This window comes from Cololabis saira, chromosome 10 (assembly GCF_033807715.1).
Source record: "Cololabis saira isolate AMF1-May2022 chromosome 10, fColSai1.1, whole genome shotgun sequence".
Classification (NCBI taxonomy): Eukaryota; Metazoa; Chordata; class Actinopteri; order Beloniformes; family Belonidae; genus Cololabis; species Cololabis saira.
In genome coordinates, this window is record NC_084596.1 from 2,415,151 (window position 1) to 2,427,935 (window position 12,785).

General features: G+C 48.1%; 1 pseudogene; it reads right to left on the minus strand.

Moving 5' to 3' along the window:
• Positions 1 to 11,600: 11,600 nt before the first annotated feature.
• LOC133452279 (uncharacterized) lies at positions 11,601 to 12,441 on the minus strand (annotated as a pseudogene).
• Between the last annotated feature and the right edge of the window lie 344 nt (positions 12,442 to 12,785).

Genomic DNA, 12,785 nt, shown 5'->3' on the forward strand with positions numbered 1-12,785 from the left:
GGTGGCATGATTTAGAATAAACAGTAAATCATTGATGAATATTGAAAATAAAAGTGGACCCAAATAACTGCCTTGAGGAACCCCACAGCTCACGCTCTCAGCTTGGAATCACTACCATTAAAGTAAACCATGCTTTTCCTATCAGACAAATAACTGTTACCACATGCAATAGTAGCTGATTCAAAACCATAGCAGCTTAACTTATTTAATATCACATTATGGTCATTATCAACCTAGAGAACATGTGGAGGAGAGCAGACCATACACCTCCAGTTCTAAGATCTTTACACAGGTTTCCTGTCTGTCCCAGAATAGATGTTAAATCCTGCTGCTGCTTTATGAATCTCTGAATGATTTTGGATCAAAATACATCTCTGATCTCCTGGTCCATGATGAACCAACCAGAACCCTCAGGTCGTCGGGGACACGCCTACTTTCTGTACCCAGAGTTAAAACCAAACATGATGAGTCAGCGTTCAGCTTTTGCTCCTCACCTGTTGAACAAACTCCCAGAATGCATCAGGGAAGCTGAAACTCTCTATAGCCTTAAGTCAAGTTTAAAACCTTTTTATTGACTTATGTCTGTCCGTCTTTAATTACTGCTTTTCAATTCTTAAATGTTTTATTCATTTTTTTATTTTTTTTATTTCAAGCACTTTGAGTTGTCTTGTACATGAAAAGTTATACACAAATGTTCCTAAGTGACCTCATGATCTCTCTTTAATCTCCTCTGCAGGTTGAGTGACTGTAACCTCTCAGAGGACATCTGTCCACTTCTGTCCTCAGTTCTCAGCTCTCAGTCCTCCAGTCTGACAGAACTGGACCTGAGTAACAATGACCTGCAGGATTCTGGACTGAAGAAGCTGTGTCCTGGACTGGAGAGTCCACACTGTCACCTGGAGTCTCTCAGGTCAGGATCCACCAAGTGTTCAACTGGTGACCGTTACAACTGTGGTTGATATTGAAAGATTGTTGATGTGTTTCTGACTTTTCATTCAGCGCCATCATCAGGCGAACACCAGGACAGAGTCAGCTAGAGTCTCTGCATGTGTGTTGTGTTGTGTGTCTGCAGGCTGTCAGGCTGTCTGATCTCAGATGAAGGAAGTTCTTCTCTGGTCTCCGCTCTGACCTCCAACCCCTCCCACCTGAGAGAGCTGGACCTGAGCTACAACCATCCAGGAGAGTCAGCAGGGAAGCTTCTGTCTCGACTGGAAGATCCCCGCTGGAGACTGGACACTCTCAGGTAGGAAGACAGAAGGACATCAGTGTGCTGGGCTCTTCATTGTGTCTTTTTGGACATCATCTTTGTGGCTCTGGATTTTGTTGTGGAAATGTTTATTAATTACACAGAGTAAAATACAGGTACCTGCACCCGACATGTGGATGCTAGTCCTCTTATGGCACTTTTCCACTAGTCTCAGCTCGGCGCGGCTCGTCCCGCCTCCACCCGTGTGTTTTTCCACAGCCAGGGGAGAAGTGGGCAGGTTGGGGTGAAGCTGCTGTGACGTACTCGATTGAGCAGCACCTTTGTTTGTGTCGGCGCAGATGAGAAATCAGCTGGAGCCGGGAGCGGCTGAGAAAAAAACAGCCCGTCTACATCGCTTTTTTAATTTTTTCTCGACAGCCACCAGGTTTATGAACATCTGCACCTCAGAGTTGGATCACCAAACAGACGTTTTGCGCTTTATAATAAAATCGGCGCGAGCCGCGAGTCGCCTCGCGCTGACTTCCGCTTCCTGATTCAAACGTTTGACGGCTCCGCCCCCCGACCAATCAGAGGCGTGGAGGATGGTGATGGGCCCGCCCCCCGACCAATCAGAGGCGTGGAGGGTGGTGACCTCAGAAATAGTCCCGGCTCAGCCCGCTATAGAACCTCCCTCGAATGGTTACAGAAAAAGGTATCGGCTTGGAGCGGCTCTACCCGTCTCAGCCCTAATGCAAAAGCGCAAAACGGGTAGAACCGAGCTGAAGTGATACTAGTGCAAAAGGGGCATTAGAGCAGGGGTGTCAAACTCACTTTCACCGAGCGCCACATCAGCATAATGGCCGTCCTCAAAGGGCCAGATGTAACTTACAAATGTAACTAAATATAATCGAATGTAATATAAGATGTCCCTTTTTTTGGCGCTCGTGCGGCTGAAATCGCGACGTCCCTTATTTCTGAAAAGGTGGCTCCAGCCTGCAAACATGCACAAAAGAGAAAAAAGGGGGGCCGGCACAAGAAACTACAGGAACGATGGACAAAAATGATAGCTATGAGATATTTATAATAAATAAAAATGGTAATGGAGAAGAGAGGCAGGGAAAAGGAGAGGAGAAGAAGGGTGAGAGGCACCGCCCAGCGGATCATGTCGGTGCCCTGGACGCGCCCTGGACGCGCTCGCCCAGGCCATTGCGGACCTGGCCACCCTGCGCCGGGACCAGGGCCCGCTCCATGCCTCTCCTCCCATCGGGCCCCACGTTGGGCGCCAGTGTAGCAGTGTGAGTGCCACGGGGCCCGACCGACAGGATGGAGAGACACAGAGTTTCGTGCAGACCCTCTTTATTTAGTAAACTCACACCCACATGAGCACAAACATCACCCAGCAGCTTCACAGGACTCAGTCTTATAAAGGCAGGCCGGGTGGAGGCGTGGCAGCCACTCAGGTGGATGGGACACAGGTGCGTGTCCCGTCAACTTCTCCACCCGGCCACAACCAGCTAGAGCAGGGGTCGGCAAGTAAGTTTGGCCTCGGGCCAAATTTTTTCGGAGCAACTGAATGGTGGGCCAGAACATCACATCAATCAGGCGAAGCATGTTTTTTTTTTTCTACTAAACAAAACTTTTTTCCCCTTATCTATAGGCTACTAGTATTATTATACTATTATATCTTGTACAAAAAATTTATTAAAGAAAGTCATTAGTTTAAATAAAGTAACTTGAATTTGCTACAGACTGTTATTAGTGTGTTATGCTGCGTTCCATTTACCTCGGAAGTCGGAACTGGGAATGACGTCACAGCCGAGTTATCAGCGTTCCAGTTACAAAGTAGGTAAACAAGTTTGTATTTCGCATATACCACATGAAAAATGTAAATTACTCAATAGCAGCATATATATGCCAAATAATACTTGTATACGACTGATTTAGTGTGACCAAAACTAGAATGAAGTGCTACGAATTTTTACAGAGCTCTCTTCTACTGTTTACAACCGGGGCAGCCATCTTGGAATGTGAACTCGGGGGTGGTGAAGACTCTCCCACTTTCCCAGTGGTAAATCCCACTTCGAGGGGCATTCCAGTTGAAAAATCCAACTGGGAACTGGGAAATCCCCACTTCCGAGGACAAATGGAACGCGGCATTATTACTGCTTTAGCGCTACTCTGTGGCTGCGTTATGAAACCGCTTATAAGTAACTTGGTGATAATATTATTTTCTGCCAAGCTACTAACAAATGCAGTCCTTTAAAATACACAGAACGACATGAAACACATGAAAAACCCATGATATGAACAGTAGCACAGTAGTCAGTAGTACGTGCACACGTAGCAGCAGCTCTCTGTGCCTCTGTGTCTGCTGAAGCAAGTGAGAGGATATGCAAATGAGGCGGATTTTCCGACGTATTTTTAGACATAATGGACGTTTTACCATTTAAAAGACCAACAGCAAAACTCAAGGTAAGTTATCAGTTGTATTTTTCACAGTTGAAACCACAACAAATACGTCTTACCATTTCAACAGCTTCAGGAGTTTTGCGGGAGTCTGTGCCTACGTTACTCCTGAATATTGGTGTGCACCTCTAATTAAGGCCCCCCTATGCTACAGGTGACAGGGAACTATACGGAATTGTGTGCGTCCGGAATCATGAAGATTCTACTTTTATTTTATTTTATCTTTTCTAAATAAAGGCTTTGAATTATCTATGAAATTGTCGTTTTTGTGATAGTAAATAATAATTAAAAAAAAAAAAAAAAGATTTTTTTTTTTTTTTTTTTTTAAATCAGATTTTCAATGTCATCTGGCGGGCCAGATATTAATGGAGGCGGGCCAATTTTGGCCCGCGGGCCGCCAGTTGCCGACCACTGAGCTAGAGGTTTACTAAACACACTAACTATAGGCTTTACTAAACAGAAAGGTTTTAAGTTTAGTTTTAAAGGTGGAGGTGGTGTCAGCCTCCTTAACCCAGATTGGAAGTTGGTTCCAAAGTAATGGTGCCTGATAGCAGAACGCCCGCTCTCCAAATCTACATTTGGATACTCTAGGAACTACGAGTAAACCTGCACCCTGGGAGCGGAGAGCTCTGACAGGAACATAAGGCACTATCAAATCTTGTAAATACTGCGGAGCTAAGCCGTTTTGGGCTTTATATGCAAGTAATAAAATTTTAAATTGAATTCTGAATTTTACAGGTAGCCAATGGAGCGACGCTAACACTGGAGAGACGTGGTCTCTCCTGCTGATTCCTGTCAGCACTCGTGCTGCTGCATTCTGGATCAGCTGGAGCCTATTCAGCAAATTACTTGGACATCCTGCTAATAACACATTACAGTAATCCAGTCTAGAAGATACAAACGCATGAACTAGTTTTTCTGCATCACTCTGCGAGAGGATTTTCCTAATTTTTGCAATATTACGGAGATGGAAAAACGCCATTTTACAAACCTGATTAACATATGGTTTAAACGACAAATCCTGATCGAAAACAACACCAAGGTTTATCACAGTTGCACTGGAAACCATCGCAACACCATCTAGTCCCTTCCTAAGATGCTCTGGACCAAGAATGATAACCTCTGTTTTATCTGAATTTAGAAGCAAGAAATTTCTGGACATCCAGTCCTTGATGTCCCTAAGACATGCCTGAAGTTTAACTAACGGTTCTGTTTCATCCGATCCGTGATTCTGGATTATACATCCCAACGGCTGCATGTATAAACTGAACAAGATTGGCCCTAGCACTGAACCCTGCGGAACACCATAACAGACCCTTGACTGTTCTGAAGAAACCTCATGTACATGAACAAACTGGAACCTGTCAGATAGATATGATTTAAACCAACGTAGAGCTGTCCCTTTAATCCCAACAACATGCTCTAACCTGTGCAGTAAAATGCCATGATCTATAGTGTCAAAAGCAGCACTGAGGTCCAGTAGAACCAATATGGACACTAATCCCTGATCTGAGGCCATAAGAAGGTCATTCGTGACTCGAACCAGTGCTGTCTCTGTGCTATGATGCATTCTGAACCCTGACTGAAAGACTTCAAACAGATCATTTCTATACAAATAGTCACATAACTGGCGTGAAACTGCCTTTTCCAGAATTTTAGATACAAATGGAAGGTTGGAAATTGGCCTATAATTAGCTAAGGTGTCTGGGTCAAGAGAAGGTTTTTTAAGTAAAGGTTTAATTACTGCCACTTTGAAAACCTGTGGTACATATCCTAAGCTTAGGGATAGGTTGATTTGGTCCAGTATTGTCGCACCAATGAGAGAAAAAACCTTTTTGAATAGTCGAGTCGGGATGGGGTCTGACACACATGTGGTAGACTTAGCTCTATTAACGAGTGAAGTCAGCTCAGGGAGGTCTATAGGATCAAAACAGTCTAGAGTCAAGTCAGAGCCTAGGGAAGTCGCTAAAGCTGAAGAAACGCCCAAAACCGGCTGGTTGATTTATTCTCTAATTCTCGTGATTTTACTGTTAAAGAAGCTCATAAAGTCTTCACTACTGAGAGATGCAGGAATGCACGGCTCAACAGAGTTGTGACTCTTTGTCAGCCTGGCTACAGTGCTGAACAGAAAACGTGGGTTACTTTTGTTATCCTCTATCAACGTTGAATAATAAGCTGTTCTTGCTTTGCGAATGGCTTTTTTATATACTATTAGAATATCTTTCCATTCACGATAAGAGTCTACAGACCTACAAGAGTACCACTTCCTTTCCATTTTACGCACGCTTTGTTTCAACATGCACATATCTGAATTGTACCAGGGAGTTAAGCTCCTGTGGCTAGAAACCCTCCTTTTCAAAGGAGCAACTTCATCTAAAGCTGAGTGCAACAGATCAGCAGTATTACTAACAAGAAAATCAACATCAACATCAGAGGTAGAACCCAGGTCACTGGCCTCTATTGCTTCAGTAGAGGCTTCACTATTTTCCACTGTTGCAAGATGAGCAATGGCCTCCTTAAATTTAGCAATAGCTTCATCAGACAAACATCTGCTAAAATAATACCTCCTGTCCTGCACTTCAACATCAACAACATTAAATTCAAACGTTATTAAACAATGGTCGGATAAAAGGGAGTTTACAGGTGACACCAACAGATCATCAGTTTCAACACCGTAGGTGAGAACGAGATCGAGAGTATGATCAAAACAATGCGTCGGCCCCTCCACTTTTTGTGAGATACCCATTGATTCTAGAAGAGAATTGATTGGAGCTTAACAAGCGAATTTCGGGAGCAGGACCACGCCTCAACCACGCCCCAACCACACCCCAACCACGCCTCAACCACGCCTCAACCACGCCTCTTCCGGCACCACGCCTGTCATTCATACCTTCAAATAGTAACCTAAACCTCAGTTCATCTTCGCTCTCGTTCTTTGCACTAGAGCCGAAAACCCGTCAAAACTCGCACTCTTTCTCGAATCTTGAAAAGCTCCTTACCTGTCAGTCATGGATCTCGTCTCGTTGTCGCCATCAGACGACGATTTGTTTTCAGGTGATATCCAACAAGTTTCGGAGGAGGAAAACTCCTCAGCCGCCGCCGTGCCCGAAACACCGCTCTCCCGAGCCCGACAGCCGCCCAGAAAGCCGGCAAGCCGGCCAACTTCTGTCTCCTCAGCCGTCCACATCCCGCGGTTCATCCCTCCTGAAAATCCGGCATTACTGCAGCTCACCGTCTTCCAGCCCTTCCAGCCCACGTCCGCCATCAGAGGGAAGAGCCGTCGTCGCAGGTCTCCCACTCCTTCTCCCATGAGGTTAACTCAAGCTCTGCACCATCGTCCTGACGACACAGGCTGCACAACCCGCCGGCAGTCCCAGCGTCACCACGCTCCGGCGAGAAAACCTGACGGCCGGCCTTCAGCAAACATCTCGGACTGGACCGTCGCCACACTCCAGAAAACACTCCGGGATAAAAGAATCCCCTTCCACCGCACAGATAACAAAGCCAAACTTTTCAATCACCTCATGTCCGCCTGCCAAGCCAACAGCTCCGCGGAAACCAGCTCACTTCCTGATGACGTCATCACGTCGACTCCGACGGCGCGCTGTGACGTCACCGCCCCCATTAAAGGGCCACTCCAACAAAAGCAAAAAACCAATAAACAGAAGCAAGGTCAGAAAATAGCCAGCAGAACAAGAAACACAGGCAAATCACCTACTTCAGCAGGAGCACACAGCCTCATCATCCCTGGAACTTCCACCTCCCATCCGGATTTCCACCCACACCAGCAGTTTCCTCCCTCCCTCCCCAAGGTCCCTGGCACCGGGTTGCCTATACAGCAGCTAGTTCCGGCTGGGGTTTCTGGCACCGGGTTGCCACTACAGCAGCTGGTTCCGGCTGGGGTTTCTGGCACCTGGTTGCCACTGCCTCTCTCAGCCCACCTCCACCAACTACAGCAGCTAGATCCGGCTGGGGTTCCTGGCACCGGGATGCCACTGCCCCACTCAGCCCACCTCCAGCACCTAATCCACCTCCAGCACCTACAACAGCTGACTGCAGCCGGGGTTTCTGGTACCGGGAAAGCCACTACAGCAGCTAGTTCCGGCCAGGATTTCTGGCACCGGGATGCCACTGCCCCCCTCAGCCCACCTCCACCAACTACATCAGCTAACTTCGGCCGGGGTCACTAGCACCGGGATGCTAGCACCCCCCGCCATGCCCTTCCAGCAGCCACCCAGTTTCCTTCCCCAAACCGTTCCGGCCCCGCAGACAACCGCTCATTTCACCCTGTCCACAGCCAATCCCGCCGTCCGTCATCCCAATACTTTCGCTTCCCGCCCTTCTCCAGTTCCGGCCAACCTGCTTAAGCAAATAATCGATGGTAACTACATCAATCTTGCACTCCTCCTCATGCCTTCCCTCCACCAACCACCCGCAGACAAACAGCTCCAAGACCAGGAAGGGTGTCCCCCCCCGAGAGGAAAGTCATCCACCCTCTCCAAAGAGCTTACACCCACAGAATTCGCATACGCGTTCTCTCTCTACAGAGACGTCATGTGCTCCTCGTTTCCTTTACGTCGCCAGGAACTGGACGACTATCTTTCCAGCATCCTCAATCTGGCCTTCCGCTTCGGAGGAAACGGTTTCTATCTCTATCACATCCACTTCGCTTCCGAAGCTGCAGCTCGCCTCCAGCAGTTCAATGAAGCCACATACTGGGGCACACTAGATACCGAGCTTTATTGCCGCATCTTCGCCGCCCGCACAGCCCTAACATGTTCCTTGTGCGGTGCCGCTTCGCACCCAGCTTCATCCTGCTCCATTCCCGCCCACGCCGGGCCTCATTCCAACCGAGCGAGGCCGTCAGCTTTCTCCCGGTTGTCGTCAGCAGTGCCGCCACCACCCCTACTTCCTAAGCACACATCATCCAACCCATCCATAAGCATTCCCGTAACCAAGGGCATCGATGCCAGAGGCAGGCCCATTATGCATCAAGGAGGCCGCTCCATCTGCAACAATTTTAATGACACCGGCTGCCACATGTCCCAGTGCCGCTTCCTCCACGTCTGCTCCTACTGCGGCGGTGGACACGCCCGCCCCGCCTGCCCGCACAACCCAACTTCGCAGAAACTAGGTGAGCATCTCTCTACACCCATCAACATTCCCGCTCTAGGGGTGGCACTTCGTAACCACCCTAATCCGTGCTTCGTTAAGTTCCTCATCAAAGGGTTCAGTGAAGGTTTCCACCCCGGCATCATCTCATCTCCATCCTCATCCTTCGAATGCAAAAATCTACTGTCCGCCATAAACGAGCCGGAGGCCACCTCAATTTTGCCATGCGCATTATTCCCCAAGTGCGGGCCTTCATCTCCCACTTGCTATCCATCGCTTCCGCCGTTCCATCTCTCTTGTCTCCCATCTCCCTAGACAACTCGAGTCGTGCCGAGCTTCGTTTGTGGCTCAACCTCCTTGCCACCTGGAATGGGATCACTTTCTTTTATGATGACGAACTGGCTCACCCCCACGATATCAATCTTTACACCGATGCCGCCCCTTCAATCGGTTTTGGGGGTTTCTACGACGGCAGATGGTTTGCAGCAGGATGGCCCCCAGAGCTCGCAAACGAACACTACACGGCTTCTTCCGCTCTCTACGAGATCTATCCCATTTCAGTGGCCGCCATTCTCTGGGGCCACGAATGGACCCGCAAGTCCATTCTCATCTACTCAGACAACCTTGCAGTAGTCGACATAATCAACAAAGGACGCTCAAACTCCTCATCCATCATGCCTTTCATGCGCCGCCTAGTCTGGCACTCAGTCATACATCAATACATCCTCCGTGCAGCACATGTCCCCGGTCACTCCAACACCATTGCTGACTCTCTTTCCCGTTTCTCATTCCAGAAATTCAGAAGCTTGGCCCCACATGCGGATCCCTCTCCAACACCGGTTCCTCCTTATTCTGCATTGACCTTCAACGTGTAAACCCAGCACTAAGACCTCTGATCATCGAATCCCAGAACGCCATCATCAACAGCCTATCACCCACTACCTTATCAGCATACTGGACCGCCTGGAGAAGTTTCCGTTCATTTCATATTAGACACAACATAACCTTCCCATCGTTCAACCTCATCACCCTGTCCAGCTACATCACCTACGCCCATTCCGCAATGGCTATTAAGACACAGACCATCAAAGTCTATCTCAGCGGTATCAATTTTTTCTCCAAGCTCCTAACCGGCAGTCCAAGCCCAGCCTCTAATCATCCTCAGGTCACCGCTCTCCTTAAAGGACTTCTTCGTCAAGAACCAGCCCAGAATCCACGCCGTCTTCCCCTTACTGCTAGTTTATTAACAACATGTATCCACACCATCCGCTCCGGTTACAGCAACCCCCACGTCGCTCGAACACTCGAAGCCATGTTCTTACTTGCCTTTTGTGGCTTCCTTAGATGCTCCGAATTTACTGCGCCCACCATCCACTTCAACCCACGCCGCCACGCATGCATCTCCGACCTGTCTCTTTTCTCTGTCGACATCCTAGTCTTCTACCTGAAGCAAACCAAGACTAATCAATCAGGTCCACCAACACCAGTATTCTACTTTAAAGACCAATCACCTCTTAATACTTTCGAGACCCTGGCCAACTACTTGTCATTCCGGAAATCACAGAGCTCGTCTTCGACAGATCCTCTTTTCGTGTCCGAGTCAGGACACGTCGTCACCAGATTCTGGTTTCACCATCACTTCCGTCAGATACTCTCTTTATCCGGTATCTCTCCCACGCACTACTCCGGTCACTCCTTCAGGATCGGAGCCGCCACTTCAGCCTCCCGCAACGGCATCCCAGAGCACCTCATACAGCTCATGGGCCGCTGGTCCTCCCGAACCTACCACCGCTACATTCGTTCCGATCTCAGCGACCTCAGATCCGCTCAGTCCCATCTCCTTAAGTAATCGGTTTTGGGGGTCCGTCGTTGCCCGGGCGCTGCAGCGGATCCCCTACGAGCTTCCCCACAACGCTTCGATCGAACTCCGGATCATCATTGCCATCATCATCATCATCATCGCCATCATCATCGCCTTCATCATCACCGTCATCATCACCATCAACTCCTAATAAATCTGTTAAACGTATCTCGTTGATGGCGTGGTCCTTGCTAGTGAAAAGCTAATTTAAGATTATCGCTTTCAACATCCATATGAATATTAAATTCATCCACTATGATGAATTTATCTGTACTGATCAATAATCCAGAAAGGAAATCTGAAAATTCAGACAAAAACTCTAGATAAGCACCAGCATGGGGCCGATACACTACCACTAACACAACTGGCTTTACTGATTTCCAGCTCGGAAATTTCAGACTAAGCGTGAGGCTTTCAAATGTATTATAATTGGACTTAGATTCAATTTTTATTTGGAGACTGGAGTTATAAATTGCTGCGACTCCTCCTCCTCGGCCCGTGTTTCTAGGAATGTGATGATTAAAGTAGCCGGGCGGAGTCGATTCATTCAAACTAACATACTCTTCCTCCTGTAACCATGTTTCTGTTGAAGCAGAAAACATCACTCCTACTCTCTGTAATTATATCATTTACTAACAGAGACTTGGAGCTTAACGATCGTATATTTAGTAGTCCGCATCTAATTTTTCGGTCTCTTATTGGTACCAAATGTGCATTGGTTTTAATTTTTACAAGATTATTTTGGTTAACGCCTCTAAAACGCCGCACCTGGTGAACTAGTGGAGGGCGGGGAACTGCAACCACTTATATTTTGCTAGGCACCTGGTTAGAGTTACCAGTTACATCATGTAATCTTATAGTTTTGTTGGCAGGCGTTGGTCCTCGAGAAGCAGCAGAGAAGTGTGTTAAACTACAGCTCTGCATCCTGGCCTGGACCCTGCGATGTCAGGGAGAGGGTCTACTGAAACAGGCCAAATTACTAGAGACAAGAGCAGCACCATCCCGGGTAGGATGAATGCCGTCTCTTCTAATCAGACCGGGCTTTCCCCAGAACGTTTCCCAATTGTCAATAAAGGCCACGTCGTTTTCTGAACACCACCGATACAACCAGCGACGGAGCGAGAGCATGCGACTAAACATGTCATCGCTGGTCAGATTGGGGAGGGGGCCAGAGAAACCTACGGAGTCCGACATACTTTTGGCGTAGTTACACACCAAGACAATATTCATTTTGGTCCCTTCCGACTGGCGAAGACGGGAGTCGTTAGCTCCGACATGGATGATAACTTTACCATATTTACGATTACTCTTTGCCAGTAGCTTCAAATTTGCTTCTATGTCGCCCGCTCTGGCCCCCGGGATACACCTAACTATGGTCTCTGGAGTCGGCTTCACATGTCTGACTATGGAGTCGCCAATCACCAGGGTCGGTTTCTCAACGGGTGTGTCGCTGAGTGGGGAAAATCTGTTAGACACATGAAGCGGGTGGTGGTGTTCCGTGAGCCCTTTAAGACTACACTTCCTCCGAACCGTCACCCACCGGTCCTGACTGGCCGGCTGCTCGGGAGCTGCAGGGGAGCGGCTACCCTCAGCTGCTATGGGCTGGTCCGCCGCTAGCTTAGCCTGGTTAGCTGAGGTGGCTATCGGATTATGGTCAAATTGGCAGAACCAGACCTTTAACTGACTGAGCCTCCAGCCCTGTAAATAAACTACATTTTAAGCACTTACCGTCTTCACTAAAGGAGGCAGAGGAATAACTAAACATTTCACACACTGAGCAGCAAAGAGGTGAAACGGTGGGAGACGGAGAGGCCATGCTAAGATGCTAACGGAGGCTAACGGACAGAAAATGAATCGGTGATTTGTGACAGTGAAAGTTACGGAAGAGAAAATGAGCGAGTGTTGAAATAAAGACAGTAATGTACCAGATATAGTGCTATTTTACCAGAAAACAGTCTAAGTTTAAGACAAAAAAGTCGGGAGAGATCTGAGCCTGCACGCCGTGCAGCAGCACCAGACCGCAACACCAGGAAGTGACGCGATGCGTGAAGCAGTACGTTACCCAATCAGCAAGCGCGCAAGAGCAGAGCCGCAAGAGCCAAATCTCAAATCTCCTTCCAGAACCTCTGTACCGGTGTACAGAACCATAAAGCATGCATA